General features: G+C 36.0%; 1 protein-coding gene across 1 annotated transcript in view; it reads left to right on the top strand.

Moving 5' to 3' along the window:
* The window catches only part of GALNT13 (polypeptide N-acetylgalactosaminyltransferase 13), a 592145-nt gene that overhangs the window by 26470 nt on the left and 545785 nt on the right, over positions 1-19890 (top strand). Inside the window, exon 2 of the mRNA XM_004482209.4 lies at positions 13357-13427. The gene's annotated coding sequence lies outside the window, so the exon portion shown is untranslated. The remainder of the gene's footprint in view (positions 1-13356; positions 13428-19890) is intronic.

Raw genomic sequence — 19890 nt, 5'->3', positions numbered from 1 at the left:
TTTGAAGCACGGAGTATATTTTACCTATTCTTATGGTCAGTCCTTTTTTCTAAATTGTAGATATCTCTCTACATCTGTCTGTTGTAGATTATGAATTCCTAGAAGGCAGCCCAACGTGGTTCATTTTTATACTGTACCTAGCAAGATGCTGCACACAATTAAGTAGTTACTACATGCGTTTAATTAGATTGCACATGCACAGATTGGTCCCCTGGGCCTTCCAGAGCAGCAAAGGCAACTTTGGAAACTGATTCAGGCTAAGAAGGATTTAGGTCAGTCAAATCTTTATCCAGCTTTCCTAGTAGGAGATTTGAAAATGCCTCTTCACTGTGCTATATTAATGTCTTCCCTGTGACTTTTTCCTCTCAAATTCCATTGATAACTAGTCAGAGATTGTGCATGTTATATATTTCTTGTCAGACTTATTGAGTATTTGAAATAGCCGTGCCTTCATGATTTTCACCAGACTGGCCACTTCTGTCATTTATAAGAATTTACCTGGAACTTGTTTCTTTTGCAGTGGACATAAGTCACAGAGTTAAGAATGAAAGGGATTTCAAGGGGTGATCCTGTCACCTCAGCTTCTCTCAGTCAAGGTTGTGCTTATTCTAAACCCCACACTGACGTGTTTCTCTAATGTAACGCTACCCCGCATCATGCAGACTGTTACGTATGCCACATTGCCAGTAGAGGGATTTCTCTAAATATAGTTCTGAGCATATACCACCTGGGTTTAAAAACTTTTGAGAGCTTTATAGGTTAAATTTAAAATTCTTTAGCATTTCCATCAAAGCCCTTCATCATCTGTCCCATGTGATCTTGCAACCATGTAGCTCATCTTTTACCCCCTCCTAATCTATTTTAGGCACACATGAATTACTTCTCCATTACCTGGACATGTCATAGATATCCATGACGCTTTCCTTGCTGATACTGCTTTTCATGCCTGGAATTACTTATCTCCTTGTTTCAAGGATCAGCTCAAATGATACCTGTTTTGTAAGAAATTTCCCTAATCTCCAAGGCAGAATTACTTTTTCCTTTTCCTCCTTCTCAAAGTGTTTTGATTCTATGGCTGTTACTAACTTAAATATGTTATTGTAGCTAGTTGTGTCCCTTTATCTTCCATTTTAGAGGAAGCACTTTTTATAGTCTTCATTGTTCCCATGAGGCCTGGAACAGTCCATAATAAGATCTAGTCACTCAATAAATATCTTGACTATATTGTTACATATTGATTCAGGAGGATAATGAATTGAATGCTCTACAGAATGGATATTTTTGACTACCTTGTATCTTTTTTTTTTTTTTTTTAAAGATTTATTTATTTATTTAATTTCCCCCCTCCCCTGGTTGTCTGTTCTTGGTGTCTATTTGCTGCGTCTTGTTTCTTTGTCCGCTTCTGTATCTTTTTTTAAAATCAGATGGGAGTATGAACTTATTAATATAATCTTGTCCAAACGTCTTCACAGGTTTATCAAAATCTTAGGCAAAAAGGTTCTCTAAAGCCATTAATTCCACCAACTAGTCAGTGTTTGAAGTCCCTTTCAACATTTCTGGAGAATGGTCACTTAACTTTTTCAACTCTTCCTTTGGCTCTTTCTTAGCGCAGCCCTTTCTATTTTGGTATTTCTCATGGCAAGAGAGCATTTCCTTGTATTGAGCTTAAATTTGACTCTCTGTAACTTTCCTCATTGGACTTAGTTCTACTTTTGGGAAGCACAGAAAATAAATTTAATCTGCTTTCCACTGTCAGTTCTTCACGTAGGAAGAGTGCTCAAGTTTTTACTATATGCTTTATTTTATAGGCTGAATGACCCCAAATCCTTCAGAGTATCCACATTTCAAAATCTCTCTCTCTCTCAAAAAACATTTGTGATAATACGCATTAGCAACTACCCAGAAAAACAATCAGAAGTAGTTTTAATTCATTAGTGATAAAATAACTTGCAAAACTAGAGTTAGAGACAGAGACAGAAAAAGAGAGATTACCATACATACAATTCACATTTTGGGCCTTATATACACTGTATTAGTCAGTCAAGGGGTACTGATGTAAAATCCCAGAAATCTGTTGGCTTTTTCATTATAATTATTATTTTTTGAAGATACATAGATCACAAAAAATGTTACCTTAAAAAATATAAGAGGTTCCCATATACCCCACATGCCACCCCCCTCCCCCACTCTTCCCACATCAACAACTTCTTTCATCATTGTGGCACGTTTATTGCATTTGGTGAATACATTTTGGAGCACTGCTGCACTGCATGGATTATAGTTTACATTGTAGTTTACACTCTCCCCCAGTTACTTCAGTGGGTTATGGCAGGATATATAATGTTCAGCATCTGTCCTTGCAATATCACTTAGGACAATTCCAAGTCCCAAAAATGCTGCCACATCACATCTCTTCTTCCCTCTCCCTGCCCTCAGCAACTACCATGGCCACTTTCTCCACATCAATGCTAAGTTTCTTCCATTAATAGTCACAATAGTTCTATAGTAGAATACCAATAAGTCCAGTCTAATCCATATTTTATTCCTCCACCCTGTGGACCCTGGGAAGGTGATGTCTACTCCACCTCTATATCGAGAGGGGGCTTAGGTCCCACATGGTTGATGGATGTAATTCTCCTGCTTGGAGCTGTAGGCACTCTCGGTTCCCTGGTGTGGTGGTTGACCATCTTCACTTTCCTGTTAGCTGATCTGGGTAAATCCAACAAACTGGAGAGTAGGAGTTGCAATTCTGCTGAGGCTCGGCTCGGCTGTCACATGGCCAGTTCAGAGATTCAAGTCTCCTGACTATACATGAACCCCAGCACCAAACACAGGTTCAGTAAAAGTGACAGAAGAGGCATGTGTAGAAAGGTCACATCTAAGTCCAACTCCATCACACTCAGGAACATAAATTTCAAAGTTGGGCCCACTGTCAAGGCACTGAACTCCAGAGCTATCTGCCATGGCTGTAGAATCTGTGTGTCTCCATAGCCCTCAGGAGCACCAGTACCTGGGGTTGCATCTACTTTGGCTGTCTCTGGGATCCTGCTGTGACATGCATAAGCACAACCCTTCTGAAGAGCTCCTGACTCTTTTTTGAAGACTCTTAGCCATATAAAGTCTTTTGTCTTTACCATTTCCCCCTTTTTATTCTAGGTCTTTTTCTAGTTGCATCACCAGTCAATGATTGGTAGTAATCCCTCCATACCAGGGAGTCTCATTCTCAGAAGTCATGTCCCATGCTCAGGGGAAGGTAATGCATTTACATGCTGAGTTTGGCTTAGAGAGTGGCCACATTTGAGCAACATGGAGGCTCTCAGGAGGTAACTCTTAGGCACTCTGCAACTCTAGGTCTAGTTGAAATTTCAGGCACACAGGCTCATAAGCATAGTCATCAGTATCAAGGGCTTGTCATCGGACCATCCTCCTTTACTAGTCTTTGCCCTTGTACTTGGTGGATTGTTGCTTTTCCCTTGGGGAATATGACAGAGCTCTAGGGAGTGTGTGAATGCTCATCTTGTCATGGTGTGTTATATCATTGGGTGGAGACCCATACAGTGAGTGGGAAGGTGTACCCACGTCTTGGAGAGGCCTGATGTTCTCCAATAGAGGGAATTGTGTCTCTTGAGAGAATTAGTGGCTCCCAATGGGGGAAGACAGTCTAGTATGTCAAGTCCTCAGCATTGTTGCAAGTATCTGTGAATCTGGACCTTTAAGCAGTGAAGCTTGGTTGTCACTGTGGGCCCTGAGGAAATGGGGAGAGAGGAATAGAATAGATGGAAGCAGGTAACTAAGGGGCAATGGAAGTGTTCCACAAAATTGTACAGTGATGGATATAGAAAATTTTAAATTTCATCAAAAATGTATAAAAGTCTATAGGCTAAAATGTAAACCATAATGTAACTAAAAATTTAGAAAATATTTATACAGTCTAAAATATAAACCATAATGTAAAGCAAAATGGAACCATGCATGGTAGCTGTATTTCAATATCTATACATCAGCTGCAGCAAATATAACATGACCACGTAAAAAGATCATTGCTGGAGAAGGGAGAAAAGGGTTTGATGTTGGATATATGTGAGTCCACTATATTATATATATGACTTTACTGTGATCTAAAACTTTTTTGAAGACAAAATTAAAAATTAAAAAAAAAAGGAGGTAGACGACGAGGAATAAAGGAAGGAAATTGCCTTGCCACTGTACATACAGGGCAACACCTATTACAGTGATGAAAGGCAAAATGTCAAAAACAAAGTTTTATGATATTTTTCATTTTTTAATACCTCAATTTATTTTTACTTTTTTAGTTTTTCTAAATTATTATGCATTCTATTTCTAATCTTTGAACCTATCATTCCTATTTCATTTTCCTGTTAATTGAATTTGGCAATATAACAGGCTTTATTTTTGAAGAAGTTTTGAACCACAGAGGGGTTCAACTATGACAGGGGAGAAAAGCTGGTGTGGGGTGTTATTGCTGGGGGACACATGGTTGGGAGGGAATTATCCAGGGCGTGTATATAGGGTATATAAAAATGTTCAGGTATTCTTTGGGTATTTTCATGGTAGTTACAGTTACAAATGACAACTGAGGGAGTGCTGAGTTCCTAGCCAGGGGAGCTCTGTCACATTCCCCAGTGGAAAAGCAACAATCCCCCAAGTGCAGGGGCAAAGATCTGTTGGCTTTTATAAAGGGTATTTATTTGGGGTAGAAGCTTACTGTTCCCAGGCCATAAAGCATAAGTTACTTCCCTCACCAAAGCCTGTTGCCATGTGTTGGAGCAAGATGGCTGCCTACATCTGCCAGGAGTTCATGCTTCCTGGGTTCTTCTCTTCCCTGGGATTGTTTCTCTCCAGGCTAAGTTGCCCTCCCTGCTTTCTCCACAAGGCCTGCTGTAAACTATCAGGCAACCAGCTCTGTCTCTTTCCTGGGGCTCGATTCTCTCTGGGCTCAGCTGCTCTGCTCCTCTGTGTGCTTACTTTCTGGGCCCAGCTCAAAAACTCCAACCTTCCTTCAAGTAAAAGTAAAACATCTGAATCTCACACAGTCTAATACATCCAGAGGAAAAGACCAGTGTTAAAAACATAATCCAGTGTTTTTTGGAATTCATCAATATTATCAAATTGCTACATGCACATATATTTTATTTCAGATATGTAAATAAGGGATGCCAGATTACTGCATTATACTTTCAAATTTTAGACTCTAAAATATTCACTTTTTCCCCTGGTTTTCTAGTTATTCAAGGAACCGTCTTGAAACGTAATGGCTTAAAATGGCAATTTATAATTTCTCACAGCTCTTCACTCGAATGGACTAAGCTGGGAGATCCTCTGTTGGTGTCTCCCATGTAGTTGCAACCAGATAGTGGGACTGGAATCATACAAATGTTTGATGAACTGTATGTCCTATTTGGTTCCTTTACTCAAATGTGTGATACCTGCATGCTCCTCAGCATGACCTCTCTCTCCAGGGGAGTACCCTACACATTTTACGTGACAGCTAAGGACTCCATGAAGCAGGAAACGAGATGCCAGGCCAGTTAAGGGCTACTCCTAGAAGTGTTACATTATCACTCTACCATATTCTCTTGGTCAAAGGAGTCCCAGGGTTGGTTCAAGTCCAGGAAGTGGACAAATAGACTTCAGTTTATATTGGGAATGTCAAGGTCAAATTGCAGGAGAGCATGTGGGATGGAGGATGAGGCCATCTTTGTATGGTATAGGAGAGTGAAGAATGCACTTCCAATCAATTTCATGTTGTCCTCAGAAGAATTACTAATAGAATGTGAGTTGAAACAGTGGCATAAAACATGAGGAAAACACAACCACTGATCAAAAGCTTAATACAAAACTAATTCATATCCTCTACCTAAAGTTCATCATTTATTTACCCCACACTTCTAATTGGACCTTCTGATATGAAATGCCCCACTTCTAAATCTAGGTTTAAATATTTTCAAAAATGTCATCACTTGGAAAAAATAACTGGTGTCCAAACAATGTTTAGTTCCTGGAAATTATTTTACTGTCTAATATAATTTCTCCTGCTACTGTTAAGACCATTTCATTTCTTGAAATCTAATTTTAAAAATAATCTTTTGCACAAAATTAAATATAATAAAATATACCAAATGTTTTCCTTTAAAGAATATAAATTTCTCTATTTGAGTCATTTTTGGTGTATTCTAATTTTCCAAATATTTATGCCTTTTGCCTCTGTCCCCTGAATTCCTTTAAATTTTTTACCATTTTAAATATGGTTTGACATGTGAACCCAAATATTTAGTAATAATCATGGAAAATCCATGGCAAATTTTTTTTTCCTTTATTTTTACATTCAAATTATTGGAAAATATGGTGTCCAGTGCTTAGTCAGGTTGGCCTAAAGAAATTAGTGTTTATTTTACACTCACAAAAAAATGAAGTCTTAATGTTGGTAATCCAAGCCTGATAACATGACTCTATGTCACCAGGGGTTTGGGATTCTTATAGTCATACTGTAAAGTAATTTTTCTCATCCCCTCAAAATACTTGCCAGAGTTCCAATCATTATATCTATATTTTGGGCAGGCAGAGCTCAAAGAGCATTCAAGTGCTCATAGTAGTTATAAGAAGAGAGAATACTTGTTGGCAGGCAACTTGTAGGTCCAGCCACAACAAATCAAAAAATACATTTTATTAACTTTTTGAATGCTACACACTATTGATTTAAATATGCATTATTTTTTTTTCTCTATTGGTATCCAGTTCTTTTAATGCTGAAAAGTTCTGCCTGATTTATAGCTGTATAGTTGGTTCTTACCTAATTGTACATTATTGCCTTTTAAACTAGCATTCATTTCTTTGGATTATAATATGGATACATATTATTTTTGAAGGAGATTTGGAAAATTAGGAAAACCATAAAAAGAATATTAAATTACCTACATTTTACATTAATCAGAGATAACTGCAGTTTGTTATATATTTTCCTCCAATCTTTCTGAATTTATGCTCATTTAAAAATATTTACACAATGCCTACCTTATTATTTGTTACATTAAAAATTATTTTATTGTTTTAATAATGAGGATTTCTGCGTACAAATGAATAGTATTTGAGGCATGATATTGTGAATGAACACTATTTAACTGATGGCTAATAGACATTCTAGTTGCTTTTTATGGTTTTACAGTTACAAACATAAAAATGACCCTACGATGAATTTCTTCAAACAGGAATCTGTCCTAGGTCTTAGAATGCCTTCATAGAAGTGCAATCACTGGGTCAAAGATAGGGACGTACAAAGGAAAAGGCAAAGGTTCTACAAAGAATAGGAAATAATGAAGTTAAGGGTTTAAAAATGTGGTACTTTAGTAAGTATTTGTGTGTGGAGTGAGTAAAGCAGAACTGTGCCAACTTTCTTATTGGAACATGAAGAAACCAACATTTTCTCAGATCTATCCACTTAGTTGGGGATGAATGATGAAGGAAAAGACATGTAGCACTCTTTACACAGAGAGGTTATGAAAATTTGGGGCAGACACTGCCAATTCTGTAAAGATTCATAAATAAAAGGAACAAATAATTAACTAAGAACCAACTGGAATTAAGAAACAGGTCTCTGAATTTTCCCCAACTGGATGAATGAAGAAGAGGGGTGGGTGAAATAGTCTTTATTTAGGGATGCCACATGTATACTGTCAAAAGATCAAGAGGCAAGTGTGCCAAAATCATGGTGGAGGCATCATCTAGGTGTTTAACCATGGTGTATAGACTAGGTTTGCAATTATGCATTGAGGTGTGCTAGCTAATGGGCTTCACGAAAATTACTTCTAAATCCTGTCCACAAACCAGGAGATGAGGCTTATGAATTGGAATTACCACTGGATTATTCTGAAGTTATATTCATAATAGAAAAGTGTACAAGTTAGTTTAGAGCTCTACAAGGGCAAATGAAAATGGAGGATCAGAGAGAGAGAGAGAACTAATGCTGATTTCAAAGTAATAGATTAATCACCCTCACTTTGAATCTAGGAAAATAGAATTATAAATCAAAAAGACAATGGATTTTAATATACCTCAAAGAGCAAGAAAAATGGGGGTAACAACCAACATGACTCTGAGGGAAGTAAATCACCTGGAGTTAATTTAATTTTTTTCTCTGACACAATGACAGAGCTTAAATATCAGGAGAAGCAATAGAGTTCATATATCTTCACTTCAGATGAGGTTTATTTTCGGTCTCACATGATGTTCTCATCAACTAGTAAAGAAAATATAGTCTTGCTTAAAGGGAGGCATAGCTTGTGTTTGAATCAGTGACGTGCAGGCCAAACCAGTAAGACTTCAGGATCATCTATTAGATGCTAAGAGAATGATATTTGTATTGATCTCCAGAATTTAAGAATACTAAATATGGATTCTACTGGTTAGGAAAGGTGCTAAATCTTTGGGTGATTTGCAGGAATCCATAGTGAATATGGGAAGAAAGAAAAGAGGTCTGAAATAAGCTGAAATTCGATGAGAACCATTGGTTAAAATGGCAGTTTCTTTTAAAAATGATACTATTTAGTGAGGCACTTACATTGATAACCTTTGAAGACAGTGTCTTTGATATTTAAATTTTTTTCTATGCTGAATACTTTCAATTCTTCTGTGGAAATTATTTCAGTGTTTAGCTTAAAATTTTTAATTTGCCAATTATAATGTAATATTATTTGTGTAGTCTAATAAAAAACTCTAGATTTGACATTTGTTTTCATTCATTCGTATATATATATATATATATATATATATATCACTCCAAATTTCTTATTATCCTCAATTTCTTAATACATTGGACAATGATTCAAGCTTATTTTTAAATTCTTAATTAAAAAAAAATTTAAAAACAGTTGATTTATCTGATTTACTATTTCTCTGTGAGTCCAAAGTATCCCAATGGAAGTAAAACATTATTCTATATTTTTTCTATACTTCAAAAGTTTGAAATAGTTTTAAAAATGTGGAAATTTCTGAATATTTTGCTAAGAACCATAGATGCCCTTTTAAAAGATGTATCAACTGTTTACATTTTGCTCCTTTTGCATTCTCATATGATATATGATTCAGGAATATATGTAAAACATTTTTTACTGGATTATTTGAGAGTAGTTGTAGACATCAAGCTTTTTTACCCAAAGTCTTTTGATATGTATTTCCTAAGTAGAGGACATTGCCCTACATATAACTACAGTATAATTATGAATATTAAGAAAATTAATATTAATAGAATACTTTTATTTAATTCACAATACACTTTAAGGATCATACATTGCACTTACTTTTTATGTCTTTTGTATATTCTTTGGTCTGAAACATTTCCTCAGTCTTTAATTTCTTTGACATTTGAAGAGTTCTCACCAGATATTTTGTGGAATGCCTTCAATTGGATTTTCCTACTGATTATATTGAGCTTATGAACTTTTAGCAACCATACCAAAGAGGTGATGATGCAGCCTTCTAAATGCATCATACTTGGAGGCACATGATGTATATTTGTTCCATTGTTGATGATGTCTTTGATCACTTAGTTAAGGTGGTCTCTGCTCGGGTAGCAGTCTATATTATTGATGAATTCCAAAAAGAACTATTGGATTATGTGTGTAAACTGGTCTTTTCCTCTGGGCATATTAGAGTGTATTGGATTCAGAGGTTTTGCTTTTAAATAATTAAGGCTTTGATTGGGCAATGTCAGTAAGATGTTGAGTCCCTGCCCCCTTGGTGGGCATAGAAAAACTACATCACAGAGAAGGGAGGTTGGAGTTTTGAGCTGCAGCCGGGAAGTAAGCACACAGAGGAGCAGAGCAGCTGAGCCTGGAAAGAATCAAGCCCTGGTGAGAGAGACAGAGCTGTTCGCATGATAGTCTACAGCTGACCTTGTGGAGAAAACAGAGGAGCTGAGCCTGGAGAGAAATGAACCCTGGGAAGAGAGGAACCCAGGAAGCCTGAACCCTGACAGATGTTGTCAGCCATTTTGCTTCAACACATGACAAAAGATATTGGTGAAGGAAGTAACTTACGCTTTATGGCCTGGTAATTATAAGCTTCTACCCCAAATAAATATCCTTTATGAAAACCAACTGATTTCTGGTATTTTGCATCAGTACTCCTTTGGCTGACTAATACAGCTAGGTTTCTCCACTGCAAAGTACTATCTTTTCCTGTGTAATTAATAATTTGTGGAAAGATACTTTAAGACTATGGAAATATCTTGTTTGCCATTGACCTTTTACTCATTATTTTTGATCCACAGGTGTTTCCTTGACTGAATTATTACAATGGTGTTTGTCTAATGGTGGTTTCCTAACTCCAGCATTCCATCTATATTTGTAAGATGACAAATATAAGTGTTCCTTTCTTCCTTATATACTTTATTAATTTGTTAATGTATGTCTTTTTTTTATTTAATGTGTTTTAAACCTTTACAGTAATTGTTTCAGTACTCCCCTGGATTTGGCCAGTGGGAGCCTCTTGAAGCTTAGGCCTGTTCCATTTTGTCACATGCCTATCGTTTTAAGTTACCTTACTCTCTCTTCCCATCAGGAAAAAATGCTCTCACCTCAAACTCTGTACACTTTCAAGTTCCTTCCCTATATTCAGTCTTTAAAAATGCCTGGATAATTTTCAGCATTTTGAGTGGGTTTCATTCTGTGAGTTATTTGGGGGTCACTCTTAGGATCTATGTTTCCTTCTCTCTTCCTCACAATGTCCCTGGAGTTCCTACATCTCTGTAATATATATAGTGGGAGCTTGAAAGAAATCTGTTAGAAATTGGTGCTTAATTCTGCATTTACAGGTAATTTGACATTTTTACTACTCTCCAACTCCCAGTAATGCTGAAGGCCCAGGATGTGTGTGTTTTTGTTTGTTATGCTGGCTGGCTGTAAATTTGGAAGATGTGTGGAGTTTCAGATTTAGGGGACAACTATTTCCTTGGCTACCCAGAATTACAATTTCATATTTTATAAACTCTCTGCAGAGCATGTTGGTGTTTCAAACCATTTTTCAGTATGCCATGATGTAATCAGGATTGTGATAGCATAGCTTCCCTGTTAGTGATCGGTATTCCCTTTACCAATTTAGTTAAATAGAAGTTTTTCTTCTTTATCATAATTATTTTATCAAACAGTATACCTATTAACCCAGAAAGTATCTCTTCTGAAAGACATGTCTATGGTAAATGTAAAATCATTACTTAAGATCATTGACTCTCTTGATAATGGACCATTTATATTTGTAACTTTCTCCATTAGCTTTCAAAATGACCAAATATATACTTGAATAAATGGAAACGCAAATCCACAAAATTGTACAATGTGAATAGCTAGAAACAAGAAAATCTATCAATAGTGGCTGATTATAAGAATCCAGTGAAATATATATAGTAGTTAGAAATGGTTGCTTCAACCAATGCCATAGGCTTTTTAAGTATAATTAAAGAAAGTCTTTCCTATAGTTTCCCAGAAAACAAAGAGGACCAGTAGGTAGGGAGTACTTGTACCAGGAGCAAAATACTCCAAAGCTGGAAACTGGCAGAGGAGAAGATAATTCACAAGAGTGAGGATGAGGTAAGTGTAGGTGCGGAGGGAATGCCCCGTGGAGAAGGGGCAGCTGTTTTTCTGATCTTTACAGAAGCTGTGAGCCCTGTCTTACAATATCTTCACACTTTTCAGAGGCTAGAAATCAGAATTCTTATGAAAAATCTCCTGATTTTTGAATACTGTTTAATATTTTTAAAACCATGATGTTGGACAAACAAAACATGACAGTAGGGCAGATTTGGTTACTAGGCCTGCTGCTTTCAACCGCTGTACTATAACACAAGGACTGGCAGATGTGGTCTGGAGAAACCTGGGTCAGAAAAGCTGGCCCTAAGACCAGGCTCACCTCCTATTAGCTGTGCCCAAATGGCAAGTCACACAATGAGTGTTAACCTCAGTCCTCCTATCTGTGAGGAAAACTAGGTGAAGGTGTGAAAATTATATAGGTCTGCTAATTGTTATAATTTTATAATTCTATTCAAATTATATGTGAAAGTGAGTTTGTATTAAAGGTCTAAGTTTTCTTAGAAAACCAAATTTATAAAAATACATAATTTTGGGAGGAATTTCTTGATTCATTTTTGCTATTAAGTGTCAAGCTTATGAACTATATGTAGCATCCTCTTGTTTGAGAGACCATATCTTAGGCCTTAGTAAAACCATTCATTCCTGTGCGAAGTAGACAGAGGTCAGTGCCTTCCTGGAGTCTTTCACTCACTAGAGAAAGATGTGTTAGGCTCTCTACACAGAATATTTGTTCTGCCTGTTGAACTGATGATTTGGTTACAGTTTTGGTGAATATAAAAGCATCCTTCCTATATTAGTAAACTGTTAGGTCTGCTTAGTACACTAAAGGAGCAAATCTATCTTCAGAAATTTTGTTGATTATTCATTGAGAACTATAGTTACTCAAAAGTTCCTGGCTAATGCATGTATTCCATACTTAGGGAAATTTTAATTTGTATTTTGCTGCAATCCTTGTTTTTTTAAATTAACTACTTAAAGGGCTGTGAACAATTTGAATATGTTGTGTTTTATTTTGTTTCTTTGAATAGTTCTTTTATAAACAGTATGTACTAAGTAGCATAAAATCCATTTAAGTTGAAAGATTTTGAGCTTGGAAATTAACAAATGTTCTAACATTCTGCTTCTGAAACAAATTAACTAATAAAATCTGATTAAATAACTTTCTCCTTGTAATCACACTGGCTTCCTGGAAAACAGAAAATGGATCTTTAGTGTGTGAGGTGTGCAAATGTCATGCCAACATTTTTCTCAGTGCATGATTTTCAATTAGAATTGAAATGTAATTACAAAATGAATTGGTGCAATTCTCTGGATAAATCAAGCAAAATTCTCTTCTACCTCAGTGATCTACATATAGCAGACAAAAGTACATTTAAAACTTGAATTATTTGAATAATCCCTGCAAATCTCCAATTAAATTTATGTATAAACATACTCTATTTTTGAATTGTTTTTATGTTCTATCAATTTTCTGGGCCCATTGAGTTTCTTGCATATAATGTTTAAGCTAGTTTGCAGATTTTTCTTACCTCTTACTTAGGAGTCCCCTCCTTGACTGATTTTAGAATATTTGCATAGAGACGAGAAATTTTTTCATCAGCCCATTATACTTTGCTTGCTATATAATCTATATTTTGCAAAACCTTATTTTAGTATGTTAAAGTATGTAGGATCTGAGTGTGTGTTGGTCTGGACTAATTTTTTCTGTGACCTTGACAAATTGCTTACTGCTTGGGATTTTTTTCTTCCTCTGCAGATGCGTTTTGTAGGAGTATTTTGAGGATGAATGTTTGCAAATCATTTTGAAATTGCCAAGCACCAGATACAGTAAGTAATACATATTTTTATTCTTCCACTCAATTGCAGTCATGCTGAATGGATTTGGCAGACAGTCATAAAAGAACACATTTCTATTTACAGTTCTTGACATTTGTGAAGATTGAGGAAAATATATATTAAAGATAAAAATTGGATGAGCTATTTGCTAGTCTGAACTAAGTTATTTAATTTCAAGATTTCTTACGACTGATTTTACTACTGTTCTGTTTCTCACACATTGCATTTCTAACTTAATTTTAAGTGAAAATTTCTTCCTCTAAGTTATAAGTCAGAAAGAGTGAAAGGAAGGATTAATGATATTTACAATTGTTGATACGAAATTTTTAAAAAAGAGATTTAAGGTAATATATTTTACAATTTGTTCTAGTTGGTCTTGGAGGGACAAAGGTAATTTAATTAATGAAATAGTAATCTATTTCATTTAATTACATATTTATTGCATGCTCCTACATAGTGCCAGGCACTGTGCCAAGAGCAAGTGGAAAGAAAAGATAAAAAGTGCTTTCAAGGAAATTCTGTCTTAAATTTCAGGAGGTAAGATGTGCCTAGGCCTAAGTAAAGCAGAGGATAGGGTAATTTATGTCAAGCACGTGGTATAAATTCAGCAAAGCAAAAGAAATTTCAAATAATTTGAGAAACAGTAAAATGTGTAAGCATATGAAAATATAAGTTTGAAAAGGGAGATATAATTCTGAATTAATTTGGTCCAAAATTTTGTCATAGAGATTGCATTTGAGCTAGATCTTGATGCAGGTGGAAAATGTTAGCAGAGAAGTCAAAGGAAATGGCTTGCCAAGTTTAGAGGTAAAAAGGCATACTTTACATTCAGTGAATGGCAATTAATTCATTTGGAAACAATAATTTTCTTGGACTAATAATTGTGTTGGACTAATAATATTGGACACTAAGGCTAGAGCCAGATTGTAAGAAATACTGGTAACCAGAGTAAGGAATTTGAATTTAATCAAAGGAGATTTTTAGAAGAAAATATTTTGTGAAGGCTGAACCTGGAAGCAAAATTTAATTTTTAAAATATTAATTTGGTAGAGTCTTCAGAATGGGGTCCAGTTGGAAGACTTGTAGACAGGACGATCATTTTTTAGGGAATTTTAGCAGTATAAGAATGAAGTTGTGAGTGTAATATCTGAGATATACTAGTGGGAGTGGAGAGAAAGGGAGAAAACTGCTATTATAATTTTTGAAGGAAATGGTCAGGAAGTAATTTTAATAATTTACATTTGCATGGCAGTTTACTAAGTATCAGACTTTGTTTTAAATGCTTTGTATCTATTGTTTCTTTTAATCTTCAAACAACCTGGAGAGTTAGACTCGACTGTCACACCCATTTGTGCAAAAGGAAACTGAGAAGTTAATTATGTAAATTGTACCAGACCACAAAACTAGAAAATAGCGGAGTTGATATTTTTCCACTCAGTCTATACCCAAATCTGGGTGATTAACCACTGGACTATCATTCCTCTAAAATAGTAAATGAGGTTTCCAAGTTGATTGAAATGGAAAATTATGTTTCCAATAGTTGGAAAACAATTTTTTTTTCAGAGTTTACCCCCTCTTAGCAAGAACTATGTGTAGGAAGAAAAATCTTCTGACTACTGGACAGAAATAACCCTTACGGTTGATGATGAATCTCTTATATACATACACTTGTATGCTGGGCAGCAGGAACAGTGTACTTTATGCTAGTACTCCATTATAAATTGGAATAGTAAATATGCCATCTTAATGTGTATCTCATAAAGATTGAATTTCAGGCACTTGTGTCCAAGAATAGCAGAGACCGAGATTTTAATTCTATACATGCCTAGAAAAGGACACTTTTCTTCTTTTATCAGTGTGTGTGTGTATGTGTGTGTATGAGTGGAGACAATTTAGCCAGTAGTTAAACTGGATTTGGATTTTGTGGTTGTTATAATAGTCTTACGTGCAGAACGGACTTCAAAGTTGCTGCTTCCTTTTGCTTAATGTGAGACCTGTGGTGCCATAGGATTGTTCGGTGTTCCTGTTCCTTTCTTCTCTTTTTCTTCTCCATGGCTTGCATAACAGTGGAGGTCTGCCTTTATGCTCTTGTACCTCCCTCTGTGGTAGGGTTCTGTTCCTTGTTACTTGATGTAATGCTTCAGAGGGGCAGGGGGACATTCTTGGTCCCTTTACTCCAGCTTTAATCTTAGACATGCCCTGTGCACCTGGGCCTTGGAGTGTAGCTCAGCATTCCTGCATATTCCTCCCACGGTGGCCAAAGTCCTTGACTCTGTCAGGTTCTTTGGTGGGAGAAATTGTCTAGCTCCCTCCACAGAGATAGCAGATCTCTGCTTTGTGTCAGTACAGGATTCTCTGCCCAAGAGGGTTTTCAGTCCCTCTATCATGGGCAGATGACTTTTGCTTCTGTCCTTTCCACAGTATTTCGGGTATTTACGAGGACCCTGAAAGCATAAGGGTTTGTTGTGGTAAAAGGCTAAAGTGTTTGCTTTGTATTAGAAAAGGTTTTGGGGAATTGGGAAGGATTTTGTGCCTGTGCACAAACTCTTCAAAGGACTCTACTTGGTCTCCTGCCCTGCCCTTGAATCTTCTGAGCAGCAGGTAGAGGCATGTAAAAGAGAGCTTGTAAGTGAATGCATACCTCCTTGTGTCCAGCACATCCCAGCATGTTTGTTCACATTGTCTATTGGACCATACTTGGACTTTAAGTAATTATTGTAATTTTAGCTGTTTTCTTCTTACCACTTTCATGGTGACTACCTATTCCTCTCATGTTCTGTCAAATGTGGAAAAGTTCATATATCGTGTATCTCTTCAGAGTTGCTGTTATTCTTTGAAATTAAGTTCAGATGTTTGCCTTGTGACCTCATCTCTCTGGGGGCTCAAGGAAAAGTTATTGTTTTGTATATTTGCTGGTCTTTTCTCATGTTAGGATAGGAGCAATATTCTATTGTTTTCTGACCTTTTAAGTGCAAAGCAAAATGCAGAATTTTGCATATATATTTTTACCCAGCTTTTCACATTTTTCTAAACAAATAACAATTCTGCATTTTATCAGAACTAAAAGTCTTGAATTAATACTATATTAATAATTTTTAGACAAAAAAAGAATTGTTGCTGAATCAGTTTGTATACAATGAGGTTCAAAATGGATTATGTGTAACAAAATTTCATTGGTTTAAACAAGGTAGAATTCAGATTTTTACCTACATAAACAAGTCTTGTCTTAGGTATTTTTGGGCTAGAATTGTAAATCCTTGCTTATTAGGAATTTAGTCGTAGTCTTTTTTTAGATTCTGTAATCTTAGATTCTTCCTTGAGATTTTTCCCATGACTGAAGATGACCATGGGGACCCAACTATCATATTTGTGCTCTGTGCAGCAAGAATAAGAAAATGCATGGCATTTTGCCATTGCAAATAGCTCCTCTCAAAGAGATTCCCTGGAAATGTTACTGGATATTTTCTACCTAACCATAATTATTCTTAGTTGCAAAAGAAGCTCTTATATGTTACATGGTACATTTTATCTGCTGGATGTAAGAACTCTAAAAAAGACAAAGACAGGTATTAGGCAGGCTTTCAGCAGTCATGGTCACAATGAGAAAACAGGAATTACATTTAGGTAATCTGATTTCTAAGGCAGGATAGTGTGGGTGAAAGTGCACATGTTCTAGCATCAGACATAGCTGGGTTCCAATTCCAGTTCTGCAAATTACTAGCTATGTGACCTCTAACAAGGTTCCTATGCTATGTGATTCTACTTTTTCAATTGCAAAGGGCTGTTAATAACTATTTTGAAAGGTTTGGGTGAGGATTAAATATGATAATATATGCAAGGGGACTATCATATGATTGATAAATGGTATGTTTCATTTTACCCATGTTATGTTACCAGACATTCATTTATCAAGGAGGGACAGTAGTTTTTCATGCCTAATGCTGATTGATAGGGTACAAAGTCAGTTTACCCTGTTTCTCTTGTGTAGAGCTTTGTCTTTTAGGTGGGATTGAGAGTCTCAATTTCTGTTTTATAACATTTTTCACTATGAGCTATACTGAAATAATGTTTAAATTTAGTTTTGTGATGGTAGACCTTTATTTATATAATGTCAAACCAAGAAACAGATAAGATGGGTTTCAGTTCAAAGTCTATTATTAGTTTTTTGTTTTTTTTTTAAGATTTATTTTTATTTGTCTCTCTCTGCCCCCACCCACGTTGTCTGCTCTCTGTGCCCATTCACTGTGTGTTCTTCTGTGTCTGCTTGCATTCTTGGTGGCACCGGGAATCTGTCTCTTTTTGTTGCACCATCTTGCTGAATAAACTCTCCATGTTGCAGCGCCATTCCTGGGCAGGGTGCACTATTTATGTGTGGGGCGGCTCTCCTTGTGGGGTGCACTTCTTGCACGTGGGGCTCCCCTATGCGGGGACACCCCTGCATGGCATGGCACTTCTTACGTGTGGCAGCACTGTACATGGGCCAGCTTACCACATGGGCCAGGAGGCCCTGGGTTTGAACCCTGGACATCCTATATATAGTAGGCAGATGCTGTATCAGTTGAGCCACATCTGCTTCCCTCTATTAGTAGTTATGAGACTTATGAAAGTCAATATAACCATTTGGGCCACATTAGATGAACTAACTAACCCCTATGAGTATATTTGACAGCTTTAATGCAGCATGATCCTGTGCCTTTTATTTGCCTCAAGCATATTTTGTTAGCAAAAGAAATTATCATAAAGACCAACAAATAGATGGATAAATACTTATTTAAATGAGCAAAAGTTTAATTTGTATAGGAACTGGCTTTTTTGAGAGGTATTGCTAATTAATAATTCTGAAATGAAATGATAGATAGTAATTGAAAAACATGATATTGTATGTTAAAAAACTGTCTTCAGCTCTTGGTTATGAACATTATTGGCTTAGACAAAGTGTGTAGCCATGGGCGAACCACTTAAATTCTGTGAGCTTGAGATTCCTCATTTATGAAATGATTAATATATATATTAAGGCCATGATGAGGATCAAGTAAAATAAAAACCATGTAAAAGTACTTAAACTGTATGAGTTCAATACTCCAAGACCTTTAGAAGGTTCAATTATACAAAGTACAGAGACTGACTTTACTCTTCTTGTGCAGAGATTTAAAAAAATAAAATATAGTAGTTACCAAGAAACCTCTATTTTAAGGTTTGTATTAGATTGTCCATCTACTCATCTGTCTAAATTATGCTGTAGGAAGTTGTGGCAAGGGGTTTAGTGCACCCTGTTGTGGCAGGAATCAGCAAGGCATGTCTGCAACTTGGTGTGTGAGTTGTCTTATTAAGATAAATCTTGAAATAAAATCTTTTTCTACATCTGCAGAATTATGTTTTTTTTGTCCAGTGTGGTTAAATCAAATAACAAATCATTTACAGGATGTGGTTATTAGGGCTGTCAGCTCTCTTGAATTTGCTCTTTGAAACTGACCATTGTTTCCCTCTCCATAAATAGCAATTTATTCATAGAAGCTTGGTTTCTATATGACCAAAATAGTCTCTATTGTCAAACTGATGAACTGCAACAGAAATATTAAGTCTTTAGGAAGATGTCATGTTCTGTGATAAAAGCATGGGTATATATATATATACACACGTGCACATATATATATATTCCAAAACTAACAAATACCACCAACATTATATACTTATATAAGCTTAATGTATATGTGTATATGTATGTATGTTCATTCATATTATCACACGTTTAAAAATTCTTGAATTGAAGAATACTATACACACACACACATATGTATATGTTTGTAAAGGGCAACAACCTTAAGTATACAGATTGATGGATTTTCACATAGGTATATACCTGTGTGACCACTACTCAGATCAAGGTATAGAACATATCCAGCCCCCCAGGAAGTTTCCCTCATACCCCTTCCCAGTCAAAAATCTTTTAGTTAAATATACAGTTTTTAATTTAGGATTTATATCAATACCTTCTAACAGGCATTAAGAATTTAAAGAACAATTTAAATCTTGTAAAATTTTCTGGAAATATTAATAGTTATGGAAAACAACTCTAAACAATACTGAATATTGCAAGTCTAATACTAATGCAAGCAATAAACTTCATTGTATACCCTCTGAAATGAAACAGTTGCAATGTGAAAGCCTCATGAAATTCTACTCAAATCTCCCACCTGCAAACCAAAAAATAGAGCCACCACACAGGCTGGTGAGTGTTCTATTGGTCATGTTGCCAGGCAACCTGTCAGCATCAGAGATACCCAGTTGAGCAGTCATAGGTCAAACTAGAATGTATCTTGGAAACAGAAGGTCCCGCTGAAAGAGACGGGGAGGAAGGAGGAAGAAAGAGAGGGAAAAAAGAGAGTGTGTCAGCTGAGCAGTTATACATTCTGTGTTCATGATGTCCATAACAGTATTTTTTTTTTTTTTAGAA

The sequence above is a fragment of the Dasypus novemcinctus genome, chromosome 7 (genome assembly GCF_030445035.2).
Source record: "Dasypus novemcinctus isolate mDasNov1 chromosome 7, mDasNov1.1.hap2, whole genome shotgun sequence".
NCBI classification, from domain to species: domain Eukaryota; kingdom Metazoa; phylum Chordata; class Mammalia; order Cingulata; family Dasypodidae; genus Dasypus; species Dasypus novemcinctus.
The sequence above is the reverse complement of the archived record's forward strand: the minus strand, read 5'-3'. Positions and strand labels throughout refer to the sequence as shown.